We start from the raw sequence: 17,029 nt of genomic DNA, 5'->3' as shown, positions 1-17,029 counted from the left end.
GGGAAATAATGAAACTTCAATCATCAATATCTCGAAAAGTATTGGGTATCTGCCCCTATAATGGTATATATTCGTAAAGAGGAGAACGAGATCTATAAGTGTGCAAAGTTTCAACCGAATCGGTGACCCGAAGGACGTGGCCTCTCCTTGTTAGCTTAGCTTAGCTTAGCTTAGCTTAGCTTAGCTTTACGTCCCTATTCCCTTGTGCTCACCTCTAGTGTAATTTCCGACTCTATTTTGGCCTTTCTATCACTATCCGGGCTTGATATCTCCCTTGTTTGAAAATTTTTCTGCTCCAATCCTTCACTATCAGCCTTCGTGGGAGTTCCCTGTCACGCGTTTTCGCGGACTTTGTGCCCTAAACGCTCCCGCTCCAATATTTTCCTCCCTTGTTCTGTTAGTAGTTTGGTCCGCTCGCAGCTATCGCTACCTATCTACAAGGTGCTCTGCTCTCTGAAAAGGATTAATTTTCTCGGTTCCTATTTACACTATCGGAAAACGGTTTTTTCCTGTGTACAGATCTATTTTAGACGCGCCGTTCGTATATCTTAGAATTTTTTATTTAACTCTCCTTATACCGGGTGATCTCATTATCTCGGCCCCTGGTGGTCGAATCGCGAAACCGAGCCCCCGGCAAACATCTTCGGTGGAAGTTGTTTGTCGGAAGCGAATACTCCTTAGGGTGTCTATATTACACCCCCCGAGTTTGAACCCCCAACTTGGGTATTCACTTATGGTCGTTTTTAACGAAGCCCTCTACGATAATCAACTTTTGGTGGTGCGTCGGGGGGCCCCTAAGGCTCCCGATTCTGTTTTTAGAATCGCGACAGCACTTTTGGTTTCGAAGATATTCCCGAACAATCCGTCGGGCCACCACTTTTGGATGGCCGACCATCACTTTTGGTACCGCCTGTAGAACAAAAAATGTTTTTTAGGTGACAGGGGTTAAATGAAATGTTTGTAGTGTTCGAATATTTAACGGATAACAAAATAAAGTTTATTAACAAAAACAATTAATAACCAACAAATAATAACACAATAAAACAAAACGAGAAAACTCGAGTCAATGAGAAAACGCGATAAAGATACAACTAAACCTCGTGTACAAAACCGTCGCGATAGAATGCCTAGGAGGACGACCGGTAACGCCGAGGCCCAGCTGTCCGCGTGGCAAACGATTGCCGATTTCAGCTGGCGGTGGAATCGTTCCACCATACCGTTCGCTGCTGGATGGTACGCGGTCGTGTGCAGGTGTTTAGTGCCGATAAGGAGTGACAATTGTTTAAATAAACCGGATTCAAATTGTCGGCCTTGATCGGTCGTGATTCGACAGGGTGTTCCATATCGGGCGATCCACCCCGAAAGTAACGCGTACGCCACCGTCTCGGCGGTAATATCCTCGACGGGGAACGCTTCCGGCCAGCGCGTGTAACGATCGACGCACGTTACGCAATACCGGTACCCCTTCGACATCGGCAACGGTCCGATGATGTCCACGTGGACATGTTCAAAGCGAAACGACGGCGCATCAAACCTACCCACCGGAGTAGACACGTGCCTACTCGTCTTTGCTCGTTGGCACGGCACGCACGCCTGTGCCCAGGTTTTACAATCCTTCTGGATACCTGGCCACACAAAACGTTGCGCTACTAACCGCGCGGTCGCTTTCGCGCCGGGATGGGCGAGGTTGTGGATGGAATCGAACGCGCGCTTACGAAATTTCTTTGTGACGAAAGGTCGCAACGAGGGGGTCGTCGTGTCGCAGTAAACCGCCGGACTTCCGTCGGGAAACGTAACACGTTTCAGCACGAGTGACGTGTCCGATTGCAAAATCGCGCGTAACTCTTCGTCCCGCTGCTGGGATTCGGCGAGTTCCGCATAATCGAGGGCCTGAGAAATTTGCGCGATTCGTGACAAAGCGTCGGCGACGATGTTTTCTTTTCCGGACACGTGCTTAATGTCGGTCGTGAATTGCCCAATGAAGTCGAGGTACCGGAACTGTCGCGGGGTATGTTTTTCCGGTTTTTGTGCGAACGCGAAAATGATCGGTTTATGGTCGGTGAATATCGTAAACGCGCGACCTTCTACCATATGCCGGAAGTACCTGACGGCCTTGTATACCGCCAGAAGTTCCCGGTCATATGGACTATATTTTCGCTCGGCTTGCGTTAGTTTCTTTGTGAAAAACGCTAACGGTTGCCATCCGTCGCTCGATCGCTGCTGCAACACTGCACCCACCGTGAAATCCGAAGCGTCCGTAAAAAGCGCCAAGGGCAACGAAGCATCGGGATGCGCAAGCATGGCGGCTCGGGCGAGGCTGTCCTTGCATCGTTCGAAAGCCTCGATCCTGTCGGGCGTCCAGTCGACGGGGGTTCGGCCCTTGACGTTACCCTGCAGAGCTCCATTTAGGGGCGCTTGGATCCATGCGGCCGCGGGCACAAAACGTCGGTAGAAATTCAGCATGCCCAGAAATTGTCGCAGTTCTTTCACTGTCTCTGGGCGTGGGAAAGTTCGAATTGCTTCGACTTTCTGCGGCAACGGCCGTGTGCCGTTCGCGGTCACAGCATATCCCAAAAATGTCACTTCCGGCGCACCAAAAACGCACTTCGCGCAATTCACCAACACCCCGTACTCATTTAAACGACTAAAAAGTTCGTGTAAATGGCGCTCGTGCTCCTCGATCGAGCTCGATGCCACAAGGATGTCGTCGATATAAACGTAGCACCAGTCGAGTCCGCGTAAGACTTCGTCCATGAAGCGCTGAAATGTCTGGGCCGCGTTTCGTAGTCCGAACGACATCCAAGGGAACTCGAACAGCCCGAAAGGTGTAGTGATGGCGGTTTTCGGTATATCGTCCGGGTTCACTGGGATTTGATTATACGCCCGCACTAGGTCTATCGTCGAGAACAACGTCTTGCCGGCCAAACGTTGCGCGAAATCCTCAATGTGAGGCACAGGATATTTATCCGGAATTGTTCTCGCGTTCAACGCCCGATAATCGCCGCACGGTCGCCACTCGTCACCCTTCTTCGGGACCAGATGAAGGGCCGATGACCAACAGCTCTGCGAACGGCGCGCTGTTCCGTCCCTCATCATGGCCTCGAACTCGGCTTTAGCGATCCGCAATTTGTCGGGTGCGAGACGCCGTGGTTTGCAGGACACCGGCGGGCCCGGCGTCGTCCTGATGTGGTGGCGAGTCTCGTGCTTCGTCGTGCGGTGCCCTCCTGATGGGCGCGTGATATCCGGGAACTCGGCGAGGATCGCATGGAACCTAGATTCCCCGGATATCGCTTTTACGCTTCCCGCGCGATTTCCGACCACGCGTCCAGCCGTCGATAACGCAGTTATCCCGTCCACCAGTCTCTTCGCGCGCAGGTCGACGAGAAGGTTGAAAAAACTGAGAAAATCGGCACCTATGATCGGAGTCGTAACATCGGCGACGACGAATCGCCACGGAAAATCCCGTCGCAGTCCCAGGTTTAAACGGAACGCGACGTAACCGTAGGTCCAGATCGTCGAGCCGTTCGCCGCGTACAGCTCATAGTTCGTTTTCTCGCGCATACCCGTCACGCGCGACCGCGGAAACACACACAAATCTGAACCGGTGTCCACCATAAACATTGTCTTGGTCACTCGGTCCGTCACGAACAAGCGGCTCGTAGTCGGCTCGCAATCGCTTGCCGCCATTAGCGATCGGCCCGTCTGTTTTCCGTCGCGAAATTGCACGGCTGACGGCATTTTGTCGCTGCGGCACCAAACCTCCAGTGATACCAGCATCGACCGTCGTCGGGGGGAGGCGAATCACCGCGGTCGCGTGACCTTGAAGGGCTCCTTCGGGCGCTTCGCGACGGCGATCGTGAACGGCGGTAACTGTTTCTCCCAACGCGGAGGGCCGCGATCTCACGGCGTAGCTGGGCCAGCTCCGCGTGGATTCCGTCGGGTGCGGTCGACGCAGCGGTGACCTGCGGACGCGGTGCCACCTCCGCCACGGCGTCGGCGAGGGAAGCGAGTTCGGTCAAGCTTTCCGTTTTCCGCGTCACCAGCACAGTTTGTACACTCGCGGGAAGGCGTCCCAGCCACATTGTTCTCAAAAAATCGTCCGACACCATGTCACCCGCGAGGTTTTGTAACCGACGCAGGAAAACCGACGGCTTCCGGTCGCCGATTTCTTCGTGCTCCAAGAGCGTGCGGATCTTCTGCTCCTTGGTGGCCGAAAGGCGCTGGATCAACTCCGCTTTCAGCGTCTCGTACATGTTCTGCGCTGGCGGGTTGTTTATGATGTCGCTCACCACGTCCGCGTACTGATTTTCCAAATGCGCACTGACGTAGTGGTATTTGGTGGAGTCCTGCGTGATTCCGCCCAGCACGAACTGCGACTCCAGTTGCCGGAACCATGTTCCCGGGTTCTTCTCCCAAAACGGAGGGACGCGAATCGCCACACGTGCTACCGTGTCGTCTGCTGGGCAAGGGTTCGCCATCGCTGTTGCTGAACTTCTCCTGAACCACACACCCGCCAACGGTTACTGTTCGCGCTACCGTTGAAACCGAGAAAAACCTGTCCTTGCGCGACAGCTCACGTCGGTGTCACCAATTATGTGGGAACACAGGAGAAAGAATTATGAAACTCATTCGTGGTCGACAATCTTTATTCACGTGCCGCGGCGGTCGCGTTGCTCGATCGTGTCGCTCGGGTCGATGTTCTATATCGACTTGCTCGTGCAAGGGCCCGCTCACGAATGCCTCTTCGGCATCGTTACGACTGCCCTCGAAACCGATCTCTTGGAGAGTCTCTCAAGTTTTCCGAGAACAGTCGTATCTGTTAGGGCGCAGCGTATCGCAGGCGACGATTGACACGTCCGCCTCGAGTTTCGTTGCTGCGTCCTGTATACATTATGTGGCGACGGTCTGGCGGCGTGCTCGTGCACGGGCCGCCACATACATATCTGATGTTATGACTATAGGTTCAAATTATATTTTTTTATTTGATGTCATTATGTTATATATCTACAATTATCTTTATCAATACAATATTAATAAGTATAGATACTACGTTTCCAAATTATAGAAATACAATTTTCATAAACCTTGAACGTATATAACAATTCTCCATACGTATAATTATTATTCGCATTTCTACAATTTTTTAACACTATTAATACGCAACCATTTTGAATATATTTTGTAACTGAACTTGAAAAAGAAATTAAATTGAAATTTACTATATATTTTCATGTATATTTCATTTAAAAAACATAAACTTTAGCTTTAAAGAATCATCCAAAATATCAATTAATATTAGTTGTAAAATTCGAAAGAGTTAAGAATTAATAAATCAATAATTATGTAGTTGATCGTTTTTGCAAGATGTCAATCTATTTCACTACTGACTGAGAACGTAGTTGCATTATTTTCTTTCACGTTTGTAGTGAGAAAATAAACGACGAAGGCAACAGTACGTCTCCTTAAGCTGCGTACAGACCTGAACATTTCGACGAACATTGCGCCGAACAGCGCGCCGAACAGCGAACGAAACGCAAAGTCGACATTCATTTCGGCGCGATTTTGCGTTTCGGACGCTGTTCGGCGCGATGTTCGTTGAAATGTTCAGGTTTGTGCGAGGCTCACCCGTTTGCGTTCGTGCGCGCGGTCGATCCATCGCTTGTCGGTTTTTCGACATACATCAAAGGCCTCGTACAAACCTGAACGTTTCGACGAACATTGCGCCGAACATCGCGCCGAACATCGCGCCAAACGGCGCGCCGAACAGCGTCCGAAACGCAAAACCGCGCCGAAATGAATGTCGACTTTGCGTTTCGTTCGCTGTTCGGCGCAATGTTCGTCGAAATGTTCAGGTCTGTACGCAGCTTTACGTTGCTCCTACTACGCACGCGCTACACACAAGCGTACCTCTATTCTGTCCGTGTGAGATGCCAGCTCGACTGTTCGACGCGTTCCGCCGAATTCACGTTACCGAAGTTTCGAGCGCCTGAGCCGCAATCGATTCCCGGTTCGGCGAGGCGCACATTTTGCTACAACTTTTAAACTAAAAAAGATATCAATGCGAAATTTGGACTAGAAATTTTTTTTAAAGATCGGGTTTAATGGGGTATACTAAAATATGTTCTATATTTTTTACACAATTTTTTTTTTTTTTGTTGATTTTTAAAACTAATCCGGATAAGATGGTCAAAAGCAGAGTTGGGCATTATTTAGATAAAAAATTATTTAAATAACGATTCGAATAAAAGATACTCTATCTTTATTCGTTATTCGAAGGTTCGAATAAGAAAAGTATCTTTATTCGACGAGTATCGGATAAATAATTTTATTCGACGAGAATTTATCCGACGAATAAAGATAATTTTTTTTATTCGAAGCGGATTTATTCGAACTTCGAATAATTTTTTCATCTTTTATCTGTATCTTTTATTCGAAGGCTTCGAATAAATCTTCGAATAACTTTTGCCGAGCGCGGAGCTTCAAAGACCCAGCGACGACAGGCGACATACATTGTAAGCGGATGGAGAATCGCGCACGTATGAAAGTTTAAACTTTTAGATTTTTCAATATATCCTCATGAAATTGTGACGTGCGAATGGAGGGGATTTTCCTGATGAAAATGAGGTCAAATTCGAGTGTAATCGAACAAGTTTCACTGATACGTAATGTTACGATAAAAATTACAATTTCATTAAAGACAGTCCAAATGATGTCGTGTTTGGACTCATTTTGATCGGGACAAGCTATACAACTCATTCGTCTTAACAATATTGTTCTGATTAAAAACATAAAAGCATAAATTGCCAATAATGCACGATTCTCCATCCGCTTACATTGTATGCCGTTTGGCAGTCGCCGGGTCTTCGACGTTCGGCGCTCGTCGGTCCTCGTCGGCCGTCGTCGCCGTTTATTCGTCGAGCTGGCAAAAGTTATCCGAAGATTTATTCGAAGCCTTCGAATAAATCTACGGATAAAAATGCTAAATACAGTCCAATTTGTACCGTGTTTAGTGTCATTTTAATCAGAAGAATGCCACGAATTAGTTGGCGCAAGTCCCATAAAAAAATCATGAAAAACAATGAAGTTTTGCAATTGGATTGGTAGTTGTTTCACACCGATATCTCGCGACTCTACGAGCTCGGAACTGAAAATCGGTAAACTTTTTACAAACATTAAAATATTAACTAAACAGAAAGTATGACGAGTGTTGAACGTAGACATCAGATCCTTTTAAAAGGACCTAGCCGATTTATGATCAAAACTGCCCTTAGAGGTTTTTCAATGATTAATGAACAATTCGAAAGCTGGCTAAGAAAAACCCCTCTGAGTAAAATTTCAACCCCCTATCTTGCCCATGAGGTTGGTTACAGGGTAAATTAGATTTCGCGCTTCTCCGCGTATTTTTCGCACTCTGGTGCTTCCTAAAATTCTGAAGAAATGTGACATATTTTGGATTCTAAGGCTGACTTTTGATAATTTTTTCAGATTTTTTTGTTACGAACTGTGGTCGTAAAAAAATGAAAAACCTCCAAAAAATCGGAAAAATGCAGATTTCTAAAAAATGTGAAAACATGCTATTCTACTGTTTAGTTCCTTGTTAAAGTACTATAACAGGCAGTGTTGTCAATTTTTTTTTAGATTTTTTGTTGTGAGACATCATCGTCAAAAAACAATAAAAACCGAATTTTTTCGACGTTTTTGCTATTAGGAGGAAAGTTACATTTGTTGGTTTTATCGCAGATATATATTAAGTAATTTTTAGCATTATTAAATTGAAACAAGTAATTGTTTGACCTAAGAAATGTGATTTAAGAGAAAGAATAAATTGTATTTTGTGTGATATATACCAGAATGTTCGTAAAGTTTTGTAACATCGCCAGACGTCGAACTAAGGAGCGGATACGCTGGGGTTCTTATCCCGTCGGTGGTAAATGTTTTTTCCCATACATCATCTTTATTTTTTCAATTTCTTATATTATTTATTCATGTGATTTTAACAATATTTTTTTAATGTTCTAAAAATATTGAAGTAACATTGATTAGGCAATGAATATTTATATTATTGTGTTCGTCCACGATTTCCGCCAGATATGAAATTGCTTGTGAAAATTGGTAAGATTCCGTGAAAAGAATTTTGAAATCCACTTCTGTCATTTCCAGAAAATCAAGAAATCAATACTGTTTGAAATGGAATCTTTTTGCGGTTCCAATTGTTTTGACCATCTTAATCGGCTATGCCCTTTTAAATCTTATCGCCTATACGTGCACAATACCGAATGACAGGCTGTTGGAACTTCCAACTTGTGTGAAAGGTTGTAGACTGGCACATATTGGCACGAATGCGTACAAATACATATCAATATTATACAATATTTATATATCCATTCCTTTCAAAAACTATTTAACGAAGTTTAACGTTAATTTTCAACATTATAAACAATTTTGCGACAATACATTTTTACGACTGTACACTGAACCGGAGTATAATATAAAGGAATATATAAAATACCGTTCTTCACATCTAGTTATTTACATAAATCTAGGAAATAGTTGTTATTGCATAATTATTTTCAATATGGGTTATACAAATTCTGAATCAACATTTCACTATCAAAATATATAATAAAACATCGCAAACATTTAGCATTGTCAATATACTAAAATGCTTGATAATATTGATGTGCTGATCTTCCCGCTGTAACTCGCATCATGTCATTTTACGCCTGATTTTATTTCGAGCCGTTCGCTTCGTTGCGAGCAGCTCGCATCGGTGCGGATAGCTCGCATCGGTGCGGGTAGCTCGCGTCGGTGCGAGTAGCTCGCGTCGTTGCGAGTAGCTCGCATCGGTGCGAGCAGCTCGCATCGTGCGAGTACTCGACTCGACTCGAAAAGCGAGTCCCGGCTCGACTCGACCCGAGCTCGGCTCGCATATGCGAGCTTGGCTGCAGGCCTAGTATGCTGCCGAATATTGTTAATTACTCCCCGATGAGGTGGAAATTCGAAATTTGGGCTCTGTACAGACATGTATTGAACCTTTGGGAATAACAATTGACCATTTATAAACTGCTCATTGCTATATTGAAGCGATAGTTTGAAAAGGTTTCTGACCCTTGCACTTGCCGTTACGCGGCTCGTAACGTCAGGCTTGTTTCGTACGCCTCGCGACCGGCGGCAAGCTGCCGAATATTGTTAATTACTCCCCGATGAGGTGGAAATTCGAAATTTGGGCTCTGTACAGACATGTATTGAACCTTTGGGAATCACAATTGACCATTTATAAACTGCTCATTGCTATATTGAAGCGATAGTTTGAAAAGGTTTCTGATCCTTGCACTTGCCGCTACGCGGCTCGTAACGTCAGGCTTGTTTCGTACGCCTCGCGACCGGCGGCAAGCTGCCGAATATTGTTAATTACTCCCCGATGAGGTGGAAATTCGAAATTTGGGCTCTGTACAGACATGTGTTGAACCTTTGGGAATCACAATTGACCATTTATAAACTGCTCATTGCTATATTGAAGCGATAGTTTGAAAGGGTTTCTGATCCTTGCACTTGCCGCTACGCGGCTCGTAACGTCAGGCTTGTTTCGTACGCCTCGCGACCGGCGGCAAGCTGCCGAATATTGTTAATTACTCCCCGATGAGGTGGAAATTCGAAATTTGGGCTCTGTACAGACATGTATTGAACGTTTGGCAAAGACAATTGATCATTTATGAACTGCTCGTTGCAACATTGAAGCGGCAATTTGGAAAGGTTTCTGACCCTTGTACGTGTCGCTACGCGTCTCGTAACACCAGGTTGCTTCGAAATATCCGTTATATTCCAGTAACTAACTAGAATGAAATATGTTGTTGTCCATGTGACAGTAGAAGAGGTTTAGCAATAATTTCTTTTTTGCAGCTTGAGGACTATTTTTAGAAATTACAGGCGAAGTTTGCAATTTCTGCCTACATTGTCGATGAACGGGCTTCGCTTGCGAATTATTATCACCGGAACTGTTTCTCCACTTCAGCTACACTTCTTTTTGTTTAATTTAGAAAGGATACGGCTGTTGTAAAATAATGTTTTCCACCATGACAAGTAACTTTATAGTGTAGGAAAGTGTAAACAAATTCTTTTTTTACGTTTTTTTTCGGTGATTCACATGTTGGAAAAAATGTGGTCACATTCCCTGAAATTTCCCCTTCAAAATGAACCCTTCAGAAGAATGGAGAATTCTGATTGATTATGTATAGATGTGAGTTTGTATGTGAATTGAATATGTTCTACAAGAAAGGTGTCATTTCTCAATGAAAACCACGAGAACGTGGTGATTATTTACTTGACAATTAGGGTTTCATAAAATATACTTCAAAACCAGAATTTTATGTTGTCGGCTTTGCAGTCTGCAAGGTACTGTCTGCAATATATATGTTTAAATAAGAATTTCAAATAACGAATAAAAGATAAAAAAAATTTTATTCGTTATTGGAAGGTCATATCGTCGATTTGGGAGTTCTAGTCTTAGAATTTAATGGAAAAAGGGCGACACGTTTTTTGAAATGTCTGTAAAATCAACAATTTATAAGAGATCGAAAAATACTTTGAGATTCGGTCACTAAACACTACATATATTAAAATTTGAATAAAAGCCGAAACATTACTACAACAGGGATGACCCATAGTTCTCGAGGTAAAAAAAAGGGTCATTTAGTCGTAAATAGGGATGTGCGGGCCGCCCGATTGTCGGGCGCCCGAATCGTCGGGTCGGGTCGCAGAAAGTCGGGCGCGCGATACTTCATGACATATCGGGCGGCCCGAGCGTTTCGGTCTACCCGAGAGTTTCGGGAAGCCTGCTCGACTTCGTCGGGCGGGTTCGGAATGAATCGGACAAGTTCGGGCGAGCGAGTTATCGCGATACCTGAGATTCAACTCTGCGTTCTTATGAAATACATAATGGTAACAATGATATATGATTTCGAAATAATGCACGTTACACGTGAAAAATTTAAGAGAAAACAGCACAAAATGTAAAAAATTGTCATAATTTACCTTATTTTCATACGTTCTAGTTGTATGTAATTTCGTAAGGATATTTTAACGACATTATCGATACATATGCAAGTTCATTCGGAGGAACAAATTCGTCAGAATGCCAGAAATATTGTCTCTTAAATTTTTCACGTGTAACGTGCATTATTTTGTGGGTAACGGAAGAAAGGTGAAAGGAATGACTCCGTGGTGGTTTCCTCACGTAAATATATTTATATGTGTCCTCGTGCGGGAGACTTGTTGTCTCTCAAACGTTCGCGACTCGCTCTCTCTCTCTGTCCTTTCCCGTTGACAGACTTCGTCAGACTGCCCAAAACCTAGGCGGAATGGTAGTGGAAACTTCGTGGGGGAGGAAGTTAAGGAGAGGAAATTAAGGAGAGGAAAGTCCGCACGTGCGGAAAAAGGCAATAGGAGAAGGAAGTCATAAATAAGGAGAAAACGGGAAGGTTCGCCAGGGTCTGCTCTTAGATCTTGAACAGACCCCAGCGAGACCCAGGGATCATAAAGTCGTACGGTTAGGCCCGCGTGGGTCTGGTCGTCAGATGTGGATGAGGACTGCCTAGACCCGCACAGAGCGGAAATACAAAACAATGGGAAAGGGACAGAGAGAGTTTGGAAAGCTTTCGGGGATTTCCGCGGCATAAGGCGTACAGGCGTCGCCAAGGCCGCCACAGTACCCCCCTGCCAGTAATTGACGTAATTACGTTAAACGTACACAGGCACTAGAGCATAAAACCCACTATCCGCTACCGAGTATTATTACTCGCCATCGCACTATGATACACACGTAAAACGAAATACAATGAACTTAGATATAAACATGTCCTTACGAAATACTACTTACGCTACTTACAATATTTACAATGCTTACGCCGATTATCATACTCGCCCGAAAACGCTATGTGGGGGAACGCGATAAGGGTCACAACACGAAAGAACGGCATATACGTAACTGAGTCTAACACGCAAATGAACTAACGAAAAACTGCTTGATAATATTGAGGGAAATGTACCCGCCTACCAGAACGGGTGACGCGATGTTCCGCGTTCTGTGTACTTGGAGTAATGTTTGCCCTAGGCAGGTCTGGACCCGGTGTAATGGCCGGCTCTGCAATATCGTTTTCTGCGAGAATATAAGCGGGCTTTAACCGGTCGATGGTCACGGTAATTTCTTTATCTTTGACCAGGATTCTGAAGGTTTTAGGGCCCCTATGTACTACGGTATATGGGCCTTCGTAAGCTTGCTGCAAAATTGACTTTGAGGCATCGGTTCGGAGAAAAACATGTGAGCAGGTACTTAAATCTTTGAACACGAACGTTCGGCTAGCCGAGTGATGAGAACCACCTCTCGGGCCTAGTTTGGAGAAATGAGATCGGAGAAGGTTGGCAAAATCAGAAACGTTTTCTCCGTCTTCTGTTGGACGCGAAGACAAAAATTCTCCCGGAAGGCGCAGGGATTCGCCATACACTAACTCGGCCGACGTAGCTTTCAATTCGTCCTTCCAAGCGGCTCGGATTCCAAGCAAAACTGATGGAAGAACTTCCGTCCACCGATTCGATTGGTGGCAACGGATCGCGGCTTTAAGTTGTCTGTGGAACCTTTCTACCATTCCGTTGGCCGAGGGGTGGTATGCGGTGGTGCGTAGATGCTTCGCGCCGATCAGTTCGTTTAGCGCGGAAAATATTTTAGACTCGAATTGTCTTCCCTGGTCTGTGGTAATGCGTAACGGAATGCCAAAACGAGCTATCCAACCGTCATAAAACGTTCGCGCTACTGTTGAAGCCTCCTGGTTTATTATGGGGAACGCTTCGGGCCAGCGTGTAAATCTGTCTACGCAGGTGAGACAGTACCTAAAACCTTCGGAAACCGGCAAAATTACAATGTCTAAATGAATGTGTTCGAACCTCGCAGATGGCGGAACGAAAGAAGCTAACGGCGAGGTAACGTGGCGCGAGACTTTTGTCTTCTGGCATCGAACGCAACACTGTGCCCACCAACGAACATCCCTTTTAATTGACGGCCAAACATAACGGCGTGTCATGAGCTTGGCCGTCGCTTTGACTCCGGGATGGGCTAGGCCATGAATTGTGTTGAAAGCCGTGCGTCTAAAGGGAATTGTAAGGAAAGGCCTCGCTACGTTCGTTGAGACGTCGCAAAACACTTCTATGTTTGATCCGGGCAGCAGGATCTTACGCAATTTTAAATTGGATTCTCCGCGCAGAAAAGTTTGTATCTCCGTATCCTCGGCTTGTGATTTCGCTAAGGCCTCGTAATCTAGCGGGGTTTGTACCTCTTCGATTCGGGACAACACATCGGCAACGACATTATCTTTTCCAGAAACGTGCTGAATATCGGTAGAAAATTGTGAGATGAAGTCGAGGTGTCTGAATTGTCTCGGCGAACACTTGTCTAATTTTTGTCTGAATGCGAAGGTAATAGGCTTGTGGTCTGTGAAAATAACAAAGGTTCTACCCTCGATCATATGTCGGAAATGTTTAATAGCGAGATATATAGCCAGTAACTCGCGGTCGTAAGCCCCGTATTTTTGTTCGGCAGCCCCTAACTTCTTCGAAAAGAATGCTAAGGGTTGCCATTCATTGCCGATGCGTTGTTGCAAGACGGCTCCGACCGTAAAATCGGAGGCATCGCAGGTAACCGCTAGTGGGGCGTTGGGTTTAGGGTGTGATAGCAGGGTCGCTTCCGCCAGGCTCTGTTTGCAGGTAACGAATGCCTTTCGAGCTTCTTCTGTCCACGCTATGGGCGCCTTGCCTTTTATGTTATCCGCGAGCAATCTGTTCAAAGTGGCTTGACTACGAGCGGCGTTGGGGATAAACCGGCGATAGAAGTTGACCATTCCTAAAAATTGACGCAAATCCTTCGCGGTTTTCGGAAGCGGAAATGATTTTATGACCTCCACCTTATCGGGTAGAGGTTGTGTACCGTTTTCGGATACTAGGTAGCCCAGAAATTTAACGGATTCTTGCCCGAAATTGCACTTAGCGGGATTTACGACAATGCCGTATTCTTTGAGCCGCGCGAATAACAATTTAAGATGCTGCACATGCTGTTCCTGAGATTCCGACGCCACCAAAATATCATCGATATAGGCGTAACAAAAATCAAAATCGCGGAGAACTTCGTCGATGAATCTCTGGAACGTCTGTGCAGCATTGCGTAACCCGAAAGACATGAATGGAAACTCGAAAAGTCCGAACGGCGTCGTAATTGCCGTTTTCTGTATATCTTCGGGGGCAACGGGTATTTGGTTGTATGCGCGGACTAAATCTAGGGTGGAGAATACCCGCTTACCGCGTAGGTTTTGCGCAAAGTCTTCAATGTGGCGCACTGGGTAACGGTCTGGAATTGTCCTTGCGTTTAACGCCCTGTAGTCGCCGCAGGGCCTCCATGCGTCTTCGCCTTTCTTCGGGACCATGTGAAGGGGCGACGACCAACAGCTTTTGGACGGGCGAGCGATTCCCATCTTCATCATCAGCTCGAACTCCTTCCTTGCTGCTTCAAGCCTGTCCGGGGCTAGCCTGCGCGGCCTGCACGCGACAGGTGGTCCTGGGGTCGTCTTCAGGTGATGTACGGTGGCGTGCTTGATCATGGTTGGAAGTCCCCCTGGACGCGTGATCTCCGGGGTCTCGGCGAGGAGCTGGTGAAATATGGAAGCGCCAACCACCGTCTTGACTGAAGGTGTCCCCGTGACGACTGCCTGCCCTCGCGCGAATACGGAGGTCATCGGGTCCACTAGTCGGCGGTTGCGGATGTCCACCATCAAATTGAAGTGGGCCAAAAAATCCACCCCAATGATGGGTTTCGTCACATCCGCTACCACAAACCTCCATGTGAAATCCCGCCGTAGTCCGAGGTTGAGGGTGAGTGTCACCATGCCGTAGGTGTTGATCGTTGTCCCGTTCGCCGCGGACAGCTCGTACGTCGATTTCTCCCGCGGTCCGCGCAACCCTCGACGCGGGAATACACAGAGGTCGGCTCCTGTGTCGACCAGGTATTGCGTCTTCGATTCGACGTCTGTGACGAAAAGACGGCGTGACGTTGAGCGGGAGTCGTTGGCCGTCATCAACGATTGCCCAGGTCGTTTCCCTGTGACGTCCAGTTGCAGGGCTGCAGGCATCGGCGTGCGTCATGTCCAAAACGCCAATGATACCAGCACTTTCCTTGGTAGGCTTCCGCGCTGCGCTCCATCGATCGCGAAAATGAGCGCCTTCGTTGCCGCGTGCCAGACCTGGGGCGCCGTGACCAGTCTTGACGGGAAGGACGTTCCTCGGAGATAAACTCCTGCCGGATCGCGGATATTTCCTGCCGCAGCGTAACGGCGAGCTGGGCAATCTTCATGCTCAAAAAGGACTCCAAACGACTGTCCCGCGCTGAGGATATGGAGGGTGCGCTGCGGGCTGCGGCCTCGTTGACGTGTGCCCGAGGTGGCAGCGTTTCTGCAATGGAGTCTGCCAGTTCGGCCACCTTATCCAGTTCGACGTCCCTCTGCGTGGCCAGGATCACCTGCATGTTGGTAGGCAACCGGCCCACCCAAAGGGTCCGCAGGATGTTGTCATCCATCGATGTTCCGGCCAATTCTCGCAGATGCCGCAAGAATTGCGACGGCTTTCTGTCCCCTATTTCCTCGTGCTCGAGCAAGCGCCGCGTTTTCTGTTCCTGCGAGGAGCTCAACCGCCGAATGTATTCGCTCTTTAACCGCTGGTACGGCTCCGTGTCGGGCGGGTTCATGATGATGTCCCGGACCTCCGCGGCGTATCGCGGATGCAACGCACCAAGCACGTATCCGAACTTGGTTTTTTCGGTCGTTATCCCGGCCGCGTCAAAACTCCGCTCCACCATGGAGAACCACATCTCCGGATCAGATGGGCAGAATTCGGGTATCCGAACCGCGACGCGATCTACGGACGAACCCGGTAAATGGTGACTGTCGTTCGTATCAGTCATCGTGGCAGTCTTTCGGTGTTAATGTCTGGCGGAAAGTCACAAAGTACACTAACGCTGGAGCTTAACTAGGTATGCAGTCGCGGCACTAATGTTCACACTTCCGGACACACAACGCGCCCGGTTCTTAAAGTTTGTACGGATCGCTTCACTATCACGGGGCGAATCACGTTAACTGGCGCACGAATCACGTCGGGGTCACCAATTTGTGGGTAACGGAAGAAAGGTGAAAGGAATGACTCCGTGGTGGTTTCCTCACGTAAATATATTTATATGTGTCCTCGTGCGGGAGACTTGTTGTCTCTCAAACGTTCGCGACTCGCTCTCTCTCTCTGTCCTTTCCCGTTGACAGACTTCGTCAGACTGCCCAAAACCTAGGCGGAATGGTAGTGGAAACTTCGTGGGGAGGAAGTTAAGGAGAGGAAATTAAGGAGAGGAAAGTCCGCACGTGCGGAAAAAGGCAATAGGAGAAGGAAGTCATAAATAAGGAGAAAACGGGAAGGTTCGCCAGGGTCTGCTCTTAGATCTTGAACAGACCCCAGCGAGACCCAGGGATCATAAAGTCGTACGGTTAGGCCCGCGTGGGTCTGGTCAGATGTGGATGAGGACTGCCTAGACCCGCACAGAGCGGAAATACAAAACAATGGGAAAGGGACAGAGAGAGTTTGGAAAGCTTTCGGGGATTTCCGCGGCATAAGGCGTACAGGCGTCGCCAAGGCCGCCACAATTTCAAAATTTAATACAAATAAAGATTATGCATATGTTTGCCAATTATACCTACGGTAATTATGAAAAAACCAAGTATATTAAAAATTACATAAGAACATACATCATCAACAAGATCATTACATAGTATTTCATAAGAACGCAGAGTTGAATCTCAGGTATCGCGATAACTCGCTCGCTCGAACTTGTCCGATTTATTCCGAACCCGCCCGACGAAGTCGAGCAGGCAGCCCGAAACTCTCGGGTAGCCCGAATCGAGCCCGCCCGACTTTCTGCGACCCGACCCGAACCCGAATATCGGGCGGCCCGCAC

This window comes from Halictus rubicundus, chromosome 18 (genome assembly GCF_050948215.1).
Source record: "Halictus rubicundus isolate RS-2024b chromosome 18, iyHalRubi1_principal, whole genome shotgun sequence".
In the NCBI taxonomy this organism is placed as follows: Eukaryota; Metazoa; Arthropoda; class Insecta; order Hymenoptera; family Halictidae; genus Halictus; species Halictus rubicundus.
This window is presented reverse-complemented; position numbering follows the sequence as displayed.